We start from the raw sequence: 17,998 nt of genomic DNA, 5'->3' as shown, positions 1-17,998 counted from the left end.
GAGTAAAACATTTTCATTGACCTCTAAGAGTAGAGTGGATCCTTGGCACTGTACCTACTTTATGTAATGAATAAACTGCCCCTGTGTCTATGCTTTCATTTAAACTTTTTTCTCGCTTACATAATCCACAGCCTAAAGAGGCTTCTCTTAAGGAGAATAGGTTTCGTTTCAGAATAGAACCAACTTGGGAATAGAACCAAACTTGAGATACGGGTAAAATGATTCAGCCTCAAGGAGGTTCTCTTAAAGGAGTCTTATATTTTTTTGTATTTGAATGATTCAAGTATACAATAATTCTTTTAAGATTTTCAAACACATGGACAGTTGGCTAATTAAAAGTTTTCTCCAAAGGGGGAAAAAAATTAAGATAGAACTACAGGCATTAGCAGTCATTTGTTTTGTTTGGGGACATACCAATTTAGAGCAATATTTGAATTAATCTGAAATAAAATAATTAGCCTTGGCAATATGCTTTATGACTCACAAAGCAATTTCACAATTTAATTGGCACACCAAACCTGAAAGTTTGGTATCTTTCATTTTCATTTGATAGGCAGGAAAACAGCCTCAGATGGATTAAGTGACTTACCCAAGGTCACACAGCTGGTAGCAGAGTCTGGGACTCATGCCCAGTTTTTCTAATTCCAGAATCTCGTATTCTTTCCACTGCATCATGCTGCCTATAGAAAAAAAGCATCTGTGTAAAAACAAGCTTAAAAATATGGATCTCACATTTCTAAGTAGATTGATGTTCCTTTAGAAAGCCTAATGTCATTTCTGGAGATGTAATTAGATGTAATTGTGTTGTGGGTTTGGTTCTAAAATATTTTAACAAGAAGACGCTTGACAAAATTTATTTTAGATGAAAGTAAAAATTAACTGAACAATATTCTGAACTTGTGTGAAGTCTTATGGACAAAGAACTTTGGTCAAAATTTTGATTAAATATGTCAGAAATGTATAGATAGATTTATATTTTTTATTTCAAATTCCATGTCTTTGTTCTTTAGGTTGTTAGATTTCATTTTGCTTCCTTTCTCTTCTCAGTCATTTAAACCTCCCCTTGGAAGTAGACTCCTTTCATATCTTTTGGTAAACAAGATAAACAGACTTGACTGAGAGAGTTATCTTTTATCAATTCCTTTGCCCCTGAAATGGTAATTTCCTCAAAGGAAACAAATGAAGGAAGGAAATGGCATTGAACAAGTCTGATCTTGAAAAAGGCAAAACTCTGCAAAGCATGAAGACTAACACCTTATCTAGAAAAAAAGGGAGGAGCTGTTAAAATTAGTCAGCAATGCATTCTTCACAAGAGAACTAGGCAAAACAAAGAATGAGATTTCAGAAGGACATGTCAACCGAATGCCAAGGGATACACAAATTGACTCTTTCAAGTATAAATCCAGTGGTTTCACAGTTCTGAGAAGTAGTTTGGCTGAAAAGAAATTATCTTAAGCCAAGTTTGCAAGGTCAAGAAGGGAATAATGGAATGATTGAATGGGAACATGTCATTTTGATTACCCAGAGAAGAAAGGTCAGGAAATAGTGATTAAGATTTTTCTGGAATGCATTTCTGAAGTTTAAAAATATGTGTGTGCTATTTTACTCAGAAACAAAAATCAAATTAATTTCACAAATGTCTTCATTTTGCATGTCTTACTATGTGTTATTCTCTTCATTTGTGATATGAACACAATTAATTACACTGTAAACCTTCAAAATACACAAACTAATTTCATTTTACATTGTACATTTATCAACTTTTTCGTCTCTGGGTCACAAAACAGAAGGTATACTTCAGATGCAGCCTCTTGAAGCTAGTGCTAGCAGATTGATTGCTTTTTCTACAGCAGACATCCTAACCAGAGAGTCAGCAACTCACCCATAATGCTTCATTCCAACCCAGCTCAACGCAGCAATGAAGTCCCTGAAGCGATCTTTTGCACAATGCGCATTCCTTGTGCCCAGGCAATTACTGCCCTAGCCGTCAATGTCATTTGGAAATCAAAGAATAATATTTGCCCCACCCCTATATTTTACTGATTGGTACATGGAATGGTCCCCCAAATTTGATCGAACATTATTGGAACTAAGAGGAAATAGTCAATATAGATGGAATACTTCACAGGGCAGGTGGGTTTGGGGAAATACTTTCATGAACAATTTTATGGAAGGTCTGCTATGGGTCAGGCACGTGTCCAACACTATCGATACAGGATGAAAAAGACATAACCCCTAATCTTAAAGAGCTCAAAGGGACTATCTTTATCTTATCTCTAAAATATAGCACACTGATTGGCACGTCCTAGGTGCTTAATAAATCTTGGGTAAATCCCTGAAAGGCCTGCTTAGTATTGCAAAAAACTTGCTACAAACCCAGATAAATACATATGCAAGTTCCATGCAAGGTCAGAGGGAATAAGAGAAAGAATCATGCATGGAATGAAAGGCATAATAATAGATGCAGCTGTTATTAAACAACATGGAATAGAAATGCGATGTGAAAAAAATCATTAATCATGAAGTGAAAGACATAAGTAAATTATATCAGAGAGGAAAAGGGAAGCTAATGACGCTAGAAAATCAAAATATGTACAACAAAAATTTATAGTAGAAAACCAAAATTTACTTTGAAACCAAAAAGAACTTCATTGATAAATACACAATTTTGTGTCACTTAAAGTAAGAATTTAAAAACAAACTTTGGACTTTAATCATTAACAAAATCACTATTTTAAAGCTTCCATTTTTTTTCAACCATTTGATCTCCAGTGTTAAACAATAATAGATTGTCAACCATTATTTTCCCATAGTATTCCTTATGTTTTAATATCTGTTTTGAAATGTAGGGAAAGAATGTTGTACTATAGACCCAGTAATGGAAACTGTCAAAGATAAAATTAGTAAAGAGCCACTTTAGGAAAAACAAGCACTCACATAATTTAGTATTATCCCAGAAAATTGATTTTTTTTCAACTTTACTTTTAATAAAATTTCACAAAGCAATAACTGGTAATGATTTCCATAAGTCTAGTGAAGATAATTTTTTCATCTTCACAATAAAGTTTTCATTCATGTAAATTAATGGGACTAGAATCAGAAATTTAAGGAATGAATCAACCTGATTTATTGAAAGTTGCCAAAGTTCAGGGAGCAATTGGCAAATCAGACAAAGCTGAGAAGGAAAGAATTAGATATTTCAGATTTCAGTGTCATTTTGGCTATAGAAGTTTTTTGAACCGGGAAACATGATAAATCTTGAAAGAACAATTTTCACCTAGGCTTTATGATGACAGGCATTGTTGACAAGTAAATGAATACATGATTCTGACAAAGATTTCTTCATTCTTAATTGCTAAAATGCAGTGAACTATCAGAGTCATCTGCTGCTAAGATAGCTCTTAGTCTGTTAGTCCCTGTTACTACTAACAGAGACTTTTCTGTTCTCAAAGACCAACCATGTTCAAAACCTTTTCAAAGAACATCTGACTTCCGAAAAGCATATATTTATGGTTTCTTCATGCAGGAAAATAACAGGCATGACACAATGTTTTCCCAAAGACCTGCACAATACTAAATACATTTAACTTTAAATTTTTTCGCTAACCAAAAAGTTCTGACTTACAAAAGACAAATTTGACCTGCTCAGTGATATTATTTAGTGATAGGTGTTTAGATTTTATTTACTGTAATTTGGTCTTTCAACTGCTTAGCTACATAGACAATAGGTGAAATTTACAGTGACTCAAACATTTCACAAAATAACATATAAAGTTCTCAGATTATTGGAATAAGATATAGATCTGCTTTAAATCTATACCTACTTTATTCTTGTAAAAGCTAGTGGCAAAATACATATGCCAATAGTGTGGGGTTCCCTGGTGGCTCAGTTGGTAAAGGATCTGCCTGCAATGCAGGAGACCTGGGTTTGATCCCTGGGTTGGGAAGATCCCCTGGAGGATGTATGGCAACCCACTTCAGTATTCTTGCCTGGAGAATCCCTACAGACAGAAGAGCCCGGTGGGCTACAGAGAATCGCAGAGAATCGGGCACAACTGAGTGACTAAGCATACTCCAATGGTGTGATATTGCAGCCAAACTGTTAAGAAAATCTGGCCAAGTTTGATTCTACTCAATTATAAATTTCCATTTTCAAAAGATACAACAGTAACCATCAAAATTATTAAAATGTTCTATACATATAGACCCTTTATAGCTAGTGTACCTCAGGCCTGAATTAAGTTTTATTCTCCTTTAAAAAATAGATGTAGATCAATCAATTCATACTGGAAATAAAGGGATTAATTCCATTAAAAACAAAAAGAACAGTATCAGAAATAAGAACCTTTCCACTGGAAGCAAAGCAAGTATTTTTCACGATTCTGGGAAGAGAGTAGAAGATGTCAATGTTCTGAAGATAAAAAGGGAAATCTACCCAAGAATAAATGACCTACAGGATCACCCTCTCACACACACTCAAAATATTGTTTGACCATGTCTGGACATCTCATGGCCCAAGCAAACTGACCTATAAAATTAATCATCACAAAATGACATTTTTAAAGTACTGAAAGAAAATTCTATTTTTCAAGGAAAATGTTCTCTAAAAATTACCCAAAAAGGCATTTTCAGAAAAACAAAAACAGAAAGATTTAATTTATAGTAAACCACACTAAAAGAAACACTGAATGAAGTTCTTCAGACATAAGAAAAACAATTCCAGATTAAAAGTATGAAAATTCAAGGAAGAATAAAACATCATTGAAAGGAGAAATGTGTTGATAAATCTAAGTTAATATAAAATAATTAAAAATATTTTCTGAGGCCTAAATACATTATAGCATTTTCCAAAAAAAAAAAAGGCACTAATATGTAAAGGATGCATGTTATAACCTCTAGAGTAATATGAAAAGGATGATAAAAGAATGTGCACACAGCTAGCAGCTGGGGGAGAATAGAATGCTAATGAATGAATGAATAATGAGATATAATTTCTTGTCAATACGAAAAAGAGAGGAAATGGAAGATAGATCAGGGAAAATGAGAAAAACAATATTAATGTGGTAAATTTAAGCTCAAATATGTCACTATTGCATTAAAGTTAAATGGACTAAATATCCTAATTAAAGGACAGAGTAAACTTTTAAAAATAAGAGATATAACGTCAATGTTAGAGAAATTACAATGGAGGTTGTCTTGTTCAGGCTTTATAAGTAGGGGAGGAGGCCTCTGATTGACTTCTGACCATGCCTAAACCCTGCCTGGACCACAGCCCTGACTTCAAGCACACAAACTGTTACCATAAAGTCAAGCCTTGTTTTAAATAAGCAAGAGGGTGGGTCTTGGAATCTCAAGCCCTGGAGGCCTGGCCAACCCTCCAGGGTCTAAGACTTATAACTTATGAGGTAAAACAAACAGCACTGTAAAAGTTAAAGGAAAACCCGAACTGCATTTTTGCATTATAAATGCAAAATGGGATTATAAATGGGAGTCCCCAAAATTGCAATTTGAAGTCTCACCCGTGGGGTGGACATATCACCTGGGACCCTTTCCCAATTGGGACTCAGATTGCTATTAACAAGGGACTTTGCAGCACTGTTCAAGTCTGGATATAGGTCAGCCCAATTTGGTGATGTAAACACTGTTACTTCTCTCTATTGTTTCTATTTCTTCTCTTTTAATAATTGTATATTGAAATTGTCAAATAATCTTCTATGAAAAATTGAAATTGTTTATTTGTCTGTAATGAATGTTTTCTTTTGTCAACAAATCCTTTGAACCTAAAATGAAAGTAAAACTTTTGACAAAACATCTGACATAAAAATTACTGAAACTAAAAGAATGGAAACGATTTCACAAATAAAAGCAATAGAAAAATGAAACTGTAAGAGTTATAATTATTAGACAAATAGACCTTAAGACAATAAGGTTTCCTAGAGATAAAATGTGTTCCTACTGTTAAAAGGGACAGTTGGAAAGAAAGATATAAAAAAGGTAAATTTGTATGCATCAGATAACACAGTTTCAAAATACAGAAATAAAAATTTGCATAACTGAAAAGGAGAATAAGACAAATCCACAAAGTGTGATACTTTAACACAATTCTCTTAGTTACTAATAGAATAACTGTGGAAAAATATTAACAGAGAAGATTTGAATAACATCATTCATAAATTTGGAGCTTCCCTGGTGGCTCAGACAGTAAATTATCTGCCTGCAATGCAGGAGACTTGGGAGACCCAGGTTCAATCCTTAGAGAAGGGAATGGCTACCCACTCCAGTATTCTTGCCCGGAGAATTCCATAGACAGACGAACCTGGTGAGTTACATACAGTCCATGGGGTCACAAAGACTACAGAGGAATTAAGCAAGAACTTAGTAAGAAAAAATAAGTTTTAAACCCTAGTCTATTTATTATCTCCAAAACTTCTAAATAACTAATGAGTCAAAGAGAAAATCACAATAAATATCAGACAATTTTTAAACTAAGTGATAATTAAAATAAAATATATCAGGAATATGTAAAATGAACTAAAATAATTCTTAAGAGGAAATTTTATAGTCTTAAATACATATTTAGATAAAAAAGACTAAAGTCAATGATGTATATACCAACATAAAGAATTTAGAAAAATAGCAAAAATTAAACAAATAAAAAGGAAAAAATATTTTAAAAACAGAGGCTAATAAAATTTTTTAAAAAGTCAAACAGTTCTTTGAAAAAAATAAAATGTGTGAATCTCTAGCACAGCTAATTAAGACATGAGAAAAAAAATCACAAATAATCACTACAGGAAGGAAAATGGAGACATCAGTACAAATGCTGGAGTCATTAATAAAATAAATAATAATGAGAGATTACGAACAACCTTTTGTCGATGAATTTGAAAATGTAGATGAAGTGCTCAAATCCTAGAAAAACACAATATACCAAAATTGATTTAAGAATAAATACAATGAATAGTCTTATATGTATTAAAGAAATTCAATCCAAAATTTGGAACCTTCCCAAGAAAAACAAAAGACAAAATATACCTCCAGGTTCAAATTACCCAACAGGTGAAGTTAAGAAAGAAAGAGCACTAAGTTCTTCCAGCGAATCAAAAACAGAGAAAACTAGCAACTCAGTTATGAAGCCATCATAATTTTTAGACCAACAGCTGACAAGGAAGTTGTAAGACAGAAAACTACAGGTGAGTGTCAAAAACACAGATGTAAAAGTTTAGACAAAGTATTGTCTTCTGCATTGCAGGTAGGTTCTTTACCATCTGAGCCACCAGGGAAGCCCTGTAAAATATTAATCAATATATAAAAAGTATTTGACCAAGATGGGGGTTTTGCTAGGAATTCAAAGGTGGTGTCACATCTGAAAAATCAATAAATATAATTAATTATATTACAGAACAGAGTAGAAAAAGAATGTTATAGTATATTCAAGAAAAATATTTGATCGTTTTTAAAATCCATTTGGGATTTAAATAAATAGTCATTAAAAAAAAATTTAACAAGCCAAAACCAGAAGGCATTTGCTCACTTTGAATCTGAGCTGGTCTTTGTGACTTTCTTGACCAATAGAAGATGGTAGAAGTAACTCTAGGACTTCTAGGCTTGAAACTTCCATCCAACGTTTCCTGAATGCTACCATCTAATTTCAACTTTCCTGAGACCACCATGCTGGAGAGGACATGTGTGCTGTAGTGAATAGTCCCAAATGAGCCTAGACTTCTAGCCATCCCTACCAAGAAGATACATGTGAGAAAAACCATCTACCAGCTGAATATCTCAAATTCAAATTGACCTTCATCAATATTATGTGAAACAAATTAATTTCTCAGGGTTATGGGCTTTCCTTTTCCTATTTGGAACCAGTCTGTTGTTCCATGTCCAGTTCTAACTGTTGCTTCCTGACCTGCATACAAATTTCTCAAGAGGCAGGTCAGGTGGTCTGGTATTCCCATCTCTTTCAGAATTTTTCACAGTTTATTGTGATCCACACAGTCAAAGGCTTTGGCATAAGTCAATAAAGCAGAAATAGATGTTTTTCTGGAACCCTCTTGCTTTTTCGATGATCCAGCGGATGTTGGCAATTTGATCTCTGGTTCCTCTGCCTTTTCTAAAACCAGCTTGAACATCAGGAAGTTCACGGTTCACTTACTGCTGAAGCCTGGCTTGCAGAATTTTGAGTATTACTTTACTAGCGTGTGAGATGAGTGCAATTGTGCGGTAGTTTGAGCATTCTTTGGCATTGCCTTTCTTTGGGATTGGAATGAAAACTGACCTTTTCCAGTCCTGTGGCCACTGCTGAGTTTTCCAAATTTGCTGGCATATTGAGTGCAGCACTTTCACAGAATCATCTTCAGGATTTGAAATAGCTCAACTGGAATTCCATCACCTCCACTACCTTTGTTCATAGTGATACTTCCAAAGGCCCACTTGACTTCACATTCCAGGATGTCTGGCTCTAGGTGAGTGACCACACCATCATGAGGATATCAGCCCTGGGATTTTCTTTGGAAGGAATGATGCTAAAGCTGAAACTCCAGTACTTTGGCCATCTCATGCGAAGAATTGACTCATTGGAAAAGACTCTGATGCTGGGAGGCATTGGGGGCAGGAGGAGAAGGGGACGACAGAGGATGAGATGGCTGGATGGCATCACTAACTCGATGGAAGTGAGTCCGAGTGAACTCCGGGAGTTGGTGATGGACAGGGACGCCTGGCGTGCTGTGATTCATGGGGTCGCAGAGTCGGACACAACTGAGCAACTGACCTGACCTGACTTGACCTGATGGGCTTTCCTGGTGGTTCCGTCAGTAAGGAATCCACCTGCAGTGTGGGAGACCTGGGTTAGATCCCTGGGTTGGCAAGATCCCCTGGAGGAGAGCATGACAACTCATTCCAGTATTCTGGCCTGGAGAATCCCCATGGACAGAGGAGCCTGACAGGCTGCAGTCTATGGGGCTGCAGAGAGTTGGACATGAATGAGAGACTAAGCACACACACACATGTTCACTAAAAGTATAGCAATTGATTAAAAGTCAAGTGTATCTTGACGGGGTGATAAACGTTACCGATCATTTTCTGATTAGCTGTGCAAGATGAGATGTCAGAAACAGCTATAACTACACAGATCATCTGTTTCCTTCACTAGAACAAAGTGAGAAAACATTTTGTACAAAATCTCAGATTGTAAATATTTTAGGCTTTGTGGGTCAAGAGGCCAAGATGGATATTATATATAAATTATATAGAAGTGAGAAAACAAGCGTATAAAAATTTTTTATTTAAAATATGGGAATTCCATGGTGGTCCAGTGGTTAGGATCTGTGCTTCCATTGCCAAAGACCTGAGCTCAGTCCCTGGTCAGGGAACTAATATCCTATAGGCTGTGTGGAACAGCAAAAAAATAAAAATATCATAATATTAACTGAGTATAATTTTTTGTAATACAGGTCTTCTAACAAGATGAATGGAATTCTTTTGCCAGTGATTGCTGAAATGGGGGTCAAAATTAGTGTGTCCTGTCATCAAATAAATTGCAAACGTTCTTCTATAGAAAATACTCTTATTTCTCAGGTGATACAAAAACAGACAGCAGGAAGATTTGGCTCACAGTCTGTCGTTTGCTGGACTTCCCAGGTGGCACAATAGTAAAGAATCCATCTGCGAGTGTGGGAGATGCAGGAGACTACAGTTCAATCCCTGGGTTGGGAAGATCCCTTGAAGGAGGAAATGGCAACACGCTCCAGTATTCTTGCCTAGGAAATCCCATGGACAGAGGAGCCTGGTGGGCTACAGTCATGGTGTTGCAGAGTCGGACACAACTGAGCATGCACGTAGCTGCTGTAGTTTGCCAATGCCTGCACTTCAATACAAAAGAGCTGAATACTTTCTTTGAAGCTTCTCTGCAATTAGGTGAAAGCACAGAGCCAGTTTGTTGCTGTTTTATATGCTCTTCTGTTGCTTTGGAGCAGAGCAGGGCAGATCTACAAAGACTGGTTGGGTAACTTCATGTGATTACTGAGATATATGGGTGAGGGAACAAGAAAATTTTCCCTTCAGGCTTTTCTTCACATTTTTCACATTTCTTGAAATCCTCCCCATCTCTCAGGCATAGAATCTTAGAGTTGGCTCTATCCCCAATTTGGGGGATAATTTGTGCCTTAAGACTCAGGTGAGTCATACTCCAGCTATAATAATCTCTCAGTAGCCAAGTTTAGGCATCTTTACTGTAAAAAAAAATTTTTTTTCCAATCTCAATTATTTAAGTTGTGATTAAAATTGCTTTTAATTTAATTAAACTAGAGAACAGTTATTTCTGAGCAAGTATACTCTCAATACCTTCAGGACAGCCCTAGATATCAATTTCCATCTCATCCTCTACGTGCGTGTCAATGCCTCCTTGATTACAGGAAGTGTATTGCTAAGAAACCCATTGTACTGGCTCTAAGACAAAACCAACACCATCCGTGAAAACAGTTATGTCGTATAGTTATTTCCTACCTGCAATTAGCCAAGGGGTTTTTGTTAAAACCCAATAGACGCCATGTGTAGAACAATGTGATTTGGGATGAATCAACATTCTTAGAAAACTTCGAGTTCAGTCGCTTAGTCACGTCCGACTCTTCGGGACCCCATGAATCGCAGCATGCCAGGCCTCCCTGTCCATCACCAACCCCCAGAGTTCAGTCAGACTCATGTCCATCGAGTCAGTGATGCCATCCAGCCATCCCATCCATCTCATCCTCATCTCATCCTCAGCCTTCTCCTCCTGCCCCCAATCCCTCCCAGCATCAGAGTCTTTTCCAATGAGTCAACTCTTCGCATGAGGTGGCCAAAGTACTGGAGTTTCAGCTTCAGCATCATTCCTTCCAAAGAAATCCCAGGGCTGATCTCCTTCAGAATGGACCGGTTGGATCTCCTTGCAGTCCAAGGGACTCTCAAGAGTCTTCTCCAACACCACAGTTCAAAAGCATCAATTCTTCAGCACTCAGCTTTCTTCACAGTCCAACTCTCATATCCATACCTGACCACAGGAAAAGCCATAGCCTTGACTAGACGAACCTTTGTTGGCAAAGTAATGTCTCTGCTTTTGAATATGCTATCTAGGTTGGTCATAACTTTCCTTCCAAGGAGTAAGCGTCTTTTAATTTCATGGCTGCAGTCACCATCTGCAGGGATTTTGGAGCCCAGAAAAATAAAGTCTGACACTGTTTCCACTGTTTCCCCATCTATTTCCCATGAAGTGATGGGACCAGATGCCATGATCTTCGTTTTCTGAATGTTGAGCTTTAAGCCAATTTTTTCACTCTCCACTTTCACTTTCATCAAGAGGCTTTTGAGTTCCTCTTCACTTTCTGCCATAAGGGTGGTGTCATCTGCATATCTGAGGTTATTGATATTTCTCCCAGCTTGTGTTTCTTCCAGACCAGTGTTTCTCATGATGTACTCTGCATGTAAGTTAAATAAGCACGGTGAAAATATACCTTGACGTACTCCTTTTCCTATTTGGAACCAGTCTGTTGTTTCATGACCAGTTCTAACTGTTGCTTCCTGACCTGCATACAGGTTTCTCAAGAGGCACATCAGGTGGTCTGGTATGCCCATCTCTTTCAGAATTTTCCACAGTTTCTTGTGATCCACACAGTCTAAGGCTTTGGCATAGTCAATAAAGCAGAAATTGATGTTTTTCTGGAACTCTCTTGCTTTTTCCATGATCCAGTGGATGTTGGCAATTTGATCTCTGCTTCCTCTACCTTTTCTAAGACCAGATTGAACATCTGGAAGTTCACGGTTCACGTATTGCTGAAGCCTGGCTTGGAGAATTTTGAGCATTACTTTACTAGCATGTGAGATGAGTGCAATTGTGCAGTAATTTCAGCATTCTTTGGCATTGCCTTTCTTTGGGATTGGAATGAAAACTGACCTTTCCAGTTCTGTGGCCACTGCTGAGTTTTCCAAATTTGCTGGCATATTGAGTGCAGCACTTTCACAGCATCATCTTTCAGGATTTGAAATAGCTCAACTGGAATGCCATCACCTCCACTAGCTTTGTTTGTAATGATGCTTTCTAAGGCCCACTTGACTTCACATTCCAGGATGTCTGGCTCTAGGTAAGTGATCACACCATCGTGATTATCTGGGTCGTGAAAATCTTTTTTCTACAGTTCTTCTGTGTATTCTTGCCACCTCTTCTTAATACCTTCTGCTTCTGTTAGGTCCATACCATTTCTGTTCTTTATCGAGCCCATCTTTGCATGAAATGTTCCCTTGGTATCTCTAATTTTCTTGAAGAGATCTCTAGTCTTTCCCATTCTGTTGTTTTCCTCTATTTCTTTGCATTGATCGCTGAGGAAGGCTTTCTTATCTCTTCTTGTTGTTCTTTGGAACTCTGCATTCAGATGCTTATATCTTTCCTTTTCTCCTTTGCTTTTCACTTCTCTTCTTTTCACAGCTATTTGTAAGGCCTCCTTAGACAGCCATTTTGCTTTTTTGCATTTCTTTTCCATTGGGATGGTCAAACTTCCAGTAACTCCTACTAAAAATTGTACACTATCATTAAACCAATTGACATGACCCCAGCAAATACTTTTTAGACAACCAAATTCAGTTACTTTACAACTGCAACAGAACTATATTAGGGAGTGAAAAAAGCATTTTAACTGGCATTACTAAGCATCCTTCCATTCTCCCACTTTAGTTCTTTGCTTGAAAAGATTAATTTTGCCCCACTAATACTACTATTTGGGATTTGAGAACTAAATTATTTCAAAATTTAGTAGCAAAATTTTTCTAGAATGATACAGTGATGTATAAGATACAGAAATGTATAAGGTACAAAATTAGCAAATACTTAATGCAAACAAATAAACTAAAAGTGGAATTTCTTCATTTTTTTCTATGCCTGGAAATTCAAAGTTGCTTATACTTATTTGTCCTTCAAACTCTTGATATGCTCCAGTCCATGGGGTCGCTAAGAGTCAGGTATGACTGGAGCGACTTCACTTTCACTTTTCATTTTCATGCATTGGAGAAGGAAATGGCAACCCACTCCAGTGTTCTTGCCTGGAGAATCCCAGGGACAGGGGAGCCTGGTGGGCTGCCGTCTGTGGGGTTGCACAGAGTCGGACACGACTGAAGCGACTTAGCAGCAGCAGCAGCAGCATGTATTAAGGCCTTCTAATGAGTGAGTTGGCATTCCCAGGTGGTGCTACTGGTAAAGAACCTGCCTGCCAGTGCAGGAGATATAGGAGACAAGGGTTTGATCACTGGGTTGGGAAGATCCTCTGGAGGAGGACATGGCAACCCACTCCAGTATTCTTGCCTGGTGAATCCCATGGACAGAGGAGCCTGGAGGGCTACAGTCCATAGGGTCACAAAGAGTTGGACATGATTGAAGCAATTAGCATTTATGAATGAGTGAGTTATCATGTGTACATATCTTACCTCCCTTAGCAGGGACTTTCCAGGGCCCAGGTCCACATTTTTCCATCTGCAGCACTAGAATAATATGGGTCAAATTAGGTTGATTAAATCACCAGCTCCAGTGAGTTCCCACCATTCTGAGAATTCCCACTTTACTGACAGGGCAATGAAAAGACTATAGGTACAGGATTACATCTTGGCTGCAGCTGACTTAAATTTGGGGTGGATCTTTTCTCTGGAACATATCAGTTAGGACTCTAAGGAACATAGCATGTTTTGCTCACCTTACACGCTAATATATCATCCTCCTTCTATTGAAACAGCTTCTCCTATGAGAACAATAAGCGTTTCAAAATATTTTGCTATGGGTTTTTAAATTTTTGCTTGTTTGTTGTCTTGTTTTTGCCTCCACAAAGATGCATTCATATCTGTAAGCCTGACAATTCTAAGAGCACAAGAGAATCTGTTTACTTCTAAAGGGCCAATTCATCAGAAGGCTTGTTAGCCGCTGGCTTTATTTGTTACCTGGGAATGGAATTGAGAAACTGCACAATGATGACTGCCTTTCATAAAAGGACACAAGCATGCTCCACAATTTTATTTACCATTTCCACACTACTTCATCAGGATTGTTCCATTTGCCTCAGTGTGCTCTGGGAGGGATGGCCCAGCCTTAAAAGTAATCACACATGGCAAAAGAAGTTCTTTGTCAGTCATTTGATTTTTAAGTGAACTTTATTTGCAGTATCTGGAGTATCTCACTCTGCTTTGAATTTTCCCAAAGCAATTTATTTGCATCTTTTATGACCTTTACTGTGTGTTGTGGGCTGAGTTATGCTCTCTCAAAATTCATGTGTTGATACAGATGGCCAGCAGACACAGGGGAAATGCTCAATATTGCTAATTATTAGAGAAATGCAAATCAAAAGTACAAGAAATATCACCTCACACTGGTCAGAATGGCTATCATCAAAAAGTCTACAAACAGGAAATGCTGCAGAAGGTGTGGAAAAAAGGGAGCCCTCCTACACTGCTGGTGGGAGTGCAAATCAGTGCAGCCATTGTGGAGAATGGTATGGCAGTTTCTTTAAAAACTCAAATCAGAGCTACCATATGTCCAGAAATTCCACTCCTGGGCATATATCTGGAGAAAACTCTAATTCAAAATGATGTGTGCAAGCATATATCATACATGCATACATCATTCATATACATATGAAAAACTGAATCACTTTGCTGTACACTTGAAACTAACACAACTTTGTGAATTATACTTCAATTAAAAAATTCATATGTTGAAGTCCAAGTCTCTAGTGCCTCATTTATGGCTGTATTTGGAAATAGGATCTTTAAAGAGGTAATTAAGGTAAAATGATGTCATTAGAGTGGGCCTTAATTCAATATGCACTCAGTCTCTCAGTTGTGTCCAACCCTTGGCAGCCCCATGGACTCTAGCCCTCCAGGCTCCTCTGTCCATGGAATTTTCCAGGCAAGAAGACTTGAGTAGGGTCCGTATTAGAAGAGATTAGGATGCAGACATGCAGAGAAGGAAGGCCATGTGAAGGCAAAGGCTGAAGACAACCATTTAAAGAAAAAAAAAGAAGAAGACAATCATTTGCAAGCCAAGGAGAGAAGCCTAAGGGGAAAAAAAAAAAAAAAAGCTCCATCAACACCTTGATCTTGGACTTCCAGCCTCCAAAACTGTGAGAAAATGATGTGTGTTGTTTAAGCTGCCGATCTGTGGTACTTTCTTATGGGAGCTCTAGAAAATGAATATAGTACGCCACCTTGGGTAATAGTATTTATGCATATAAACTAGTTACTGGGCTTCCCCAGTGGTGCAGTGATGAAGAATCTGCCTGCCAATGCAGGAGACACAGGAAATACAGGTTTGATCTTAGGTCAGGAAGATCCCCTAGAGGAGGAAATGGCAACCTACTCCAGTATTCTTGCCTGGAGAATCCCACGACAGAGGAGCCTGGTAGGCTATAGTCCATGGACTCACAAAAAGTCAGACACAACTGAGCATGAACACATACATGAACTCCTAGGGATTAACCTCATGAATCCATTGGAAACAAAGTCCACGTCATAAACATTTATGTCCTCTATGTTCCTTTGCAGACAGTACATATTTAATAAAAATAAGCTGAGTGAATACATTTATTAATTATAAAATATAGAAAACGGTACAAGATTTATCTAGAAAAATATTTTGAAACAAGCTTAGAAATATACTTCTAAAAAGGACATTTACTATTTAAACACAGTACTAAGGAAAAGGGTTTAAATGTATTATTATCTTTTACAATGAATAATACCTTTTATCATGTTAAGACCTTGAGAGGTATTCAATATATGCAATAATTATATTAGTTTCTAATTAGCTTCTAATAACAAATTAGTGTCTTAAAACAACATGAATTTTATTCTCTTACAGTTAAGGCTTCCCTGGTGGCTCAGGTGGTAAAGAATCTGCAATGTAGGAGACCGGGGTTCAATCCCTGGATTGGGAAGGTCCCCTGGAGAAATGAATGGCCACCCACGACAATCTTCTTGCCTGAAGAATCCCATGGACAGAGGAGCCTGGCAGGCTACAGTCCACGGGGTCGCAAAGAGTTGGACATGACTGAGTGACTTCCACTCCACTCCACAGTTCAAGAAGTCAGAAGTCTACAATCAAGATGTTGAAAGGACCAGTTCTTTACGGAGGCTTTAGGAGAGAGTCTGTTTACTTTCCTTTTCCAGCTTCTAGAGGCTGCCTGCATTCTTAGGCTTCTGGCTCCTTCCTCAATGTATGAAGGGTATCCCTCTTACCTCTGGTTCTGTTAACACAGCTCCAGCTTCCCTGGTGGCTCAGAGGGTAAAGCATCTGCCTGTGATGTGGGAGACCCAGGTTCAATCCCTGGGTCAGGAAGACCCCCTGGAGAAGGAAATGGCAACCCACTCCAGTATTCTGGCCTGGAGAATCCCATGGACAGAGGATCCTGGTGGGCTACAGTTCATAGGGTCTCAAACTGAGACATGACTGAGCCACTACCCTTTCTTTTTTTCTTTCTGTTCTTTGTCTCTCCTTATAAAAATTCTTGTGATTACATTGGACCCACCTAGATAATACATTATTACCACTCCAGTGAAAAATCTTTAACTTAATCACACATCTGCTATGTTTCTTTAACCATGTAAGGTAACAACATACTCATAGGTCCTAGCAATTATACATGTACCTCTTGGGAGGCGGGTTCCCCGGTGGCGCTAGTGGTGAAGAAACCGACTGTCAGCGCAGGAGACGTAAGAGGCAAGGGTTTGATCCCTGGGTCAGGAAGATTCCCTGGATGAGAGCATGGCAACCCACTCCAGTATTCTTGGCTGGAGAACCCCATGGACAGAGGAGCCTGGAGGATGTGCCTGCCGCAAACTTGGGCAGGCTCTGGATCTAGTAATGCTGTAATGGAGGCAAGTGAAGAGGCCAAGACAGCCTCGGGACTGCACAGAAAAGGAAAGGCAGAAGGGAACTTGTGATGAAGTGAGTACCAGAAAAGGCAGCTGGACAGGCTGAGGGCTAGTGTGTAAAAAGATATGTCACACTCTGGTGTGGTCTAACCACAGGGAAGCAAAGGTTACTCCAAGTTTCCATTAAGTTCTCTATCACCATAGGTTAACTTTCAGTTTGTTTAGTGGGATGGAGACGTGAAAAGTATATACCTGCTAAATTTGAAAATTAATTCCATTCAGACCACAACTTCTGGCTATCATTCCAGATCAATGTCCTAAAAAGAATTTAACTATACAGAGGTATCATTTTTAAATGATACACTATTTGATGTAGCTTAACTACTTTTAACAGAACTGCTGAGAATGTGATACCATTAGATTTCGGAGATCTGTATATAATATATATAATTGTATCCAATGTAGGAAGCATGAATTTTAATAATTTACTCAGAGACCATGATCAGTTAGGTACCCTAGAGGGGATGTTATACAAATACAAAACAAGTAAAACTAGATAAAAAACGGAGACATCACTTTGCTGACAAAGGTCCATATAGTGAAAGCTATGGTTTTCCCATTAGTCATGTATGGATGTGAGAGTTGGACCATAAAGAAGGCTCGGCACCAAAGAATTAATGCTTTTGAACTGTGGTGTTGGAGAAGACTCTTGAGAGTCTCTTGGACCAAACCAGTCAATCCTAAAGGAAATCAACCCTGAATATTCATTGGAAGGACTGATGCTGAAGCTGAATTTCCAATACTTTAGCCATATGATGCTAAGAGCTGACTCATTGGAAAAGACCCTGGTGCTGGGAAAGATTGAAGGCAGGAAGAGAAGGATACAACAGAGGTTGAGACGGTGGGATGGCATCACCGACTGGATGGATGTGATTTAAGCAAGCTCCGGGAGATGGTGAAGGACAGGAAAGTCTGGAGTGCTATATTCCACAGGTTGCAAAGAGTCGGACACAACTGAACCACTAAACAACAACAACCAAGTAAAAACCAGAGCAATATTGGTTTTGAGAATAGATGGTGAATTTGGCTTTTTGTTGTTGTTTTGTTTTGCCACAATTTC

General features: G+C 38.1%; 1 long non-coding RNA gene across 1 annotated transcript in view; it reads right to left on the bottom strand.

Moving 5' to 3' along the window:
- Positions 1 to 608: 608 nt before the first annotated feature.
- LOC113902446 overlaps positions 609 to 17,998 on the bottom strand; it is a 147,870-nt gene continuing 130,480 nt past the window's right edge. Inside the window, exon 3 of the long non-coding RNA XR_003513824.1 lies at positions 609 to 680. This is a non-coding gene — a long non-coding RNA (uncharacterized LOC113902446). The remainder of the gene's footprint in view (positions 681 to 17,998) is intronic.

The sequence above is a fragment of the Bos indicus x Bos taurus genome, chromosome 12 (assembly GCF_003369695.1).
Source record: "Bos indicus x Bos taurus breed Angus x Brahman F1 hybrid chromosome 12, Bos_hybrid_MaternalHap_v2.0, whole genome shotgun sequence".
Lineage (NCBI taxonomy): Eukaryota > Metazoa > Chordata > Mammalia > Artiodactyla > Bovidae > Bos > Bos indicus x Bos taurus.
The sequence above is the reverse complement of the archived record's forward strand: the minus strand, read 5'-3'. Positions and strand labels throughout refer to the sequence as shown.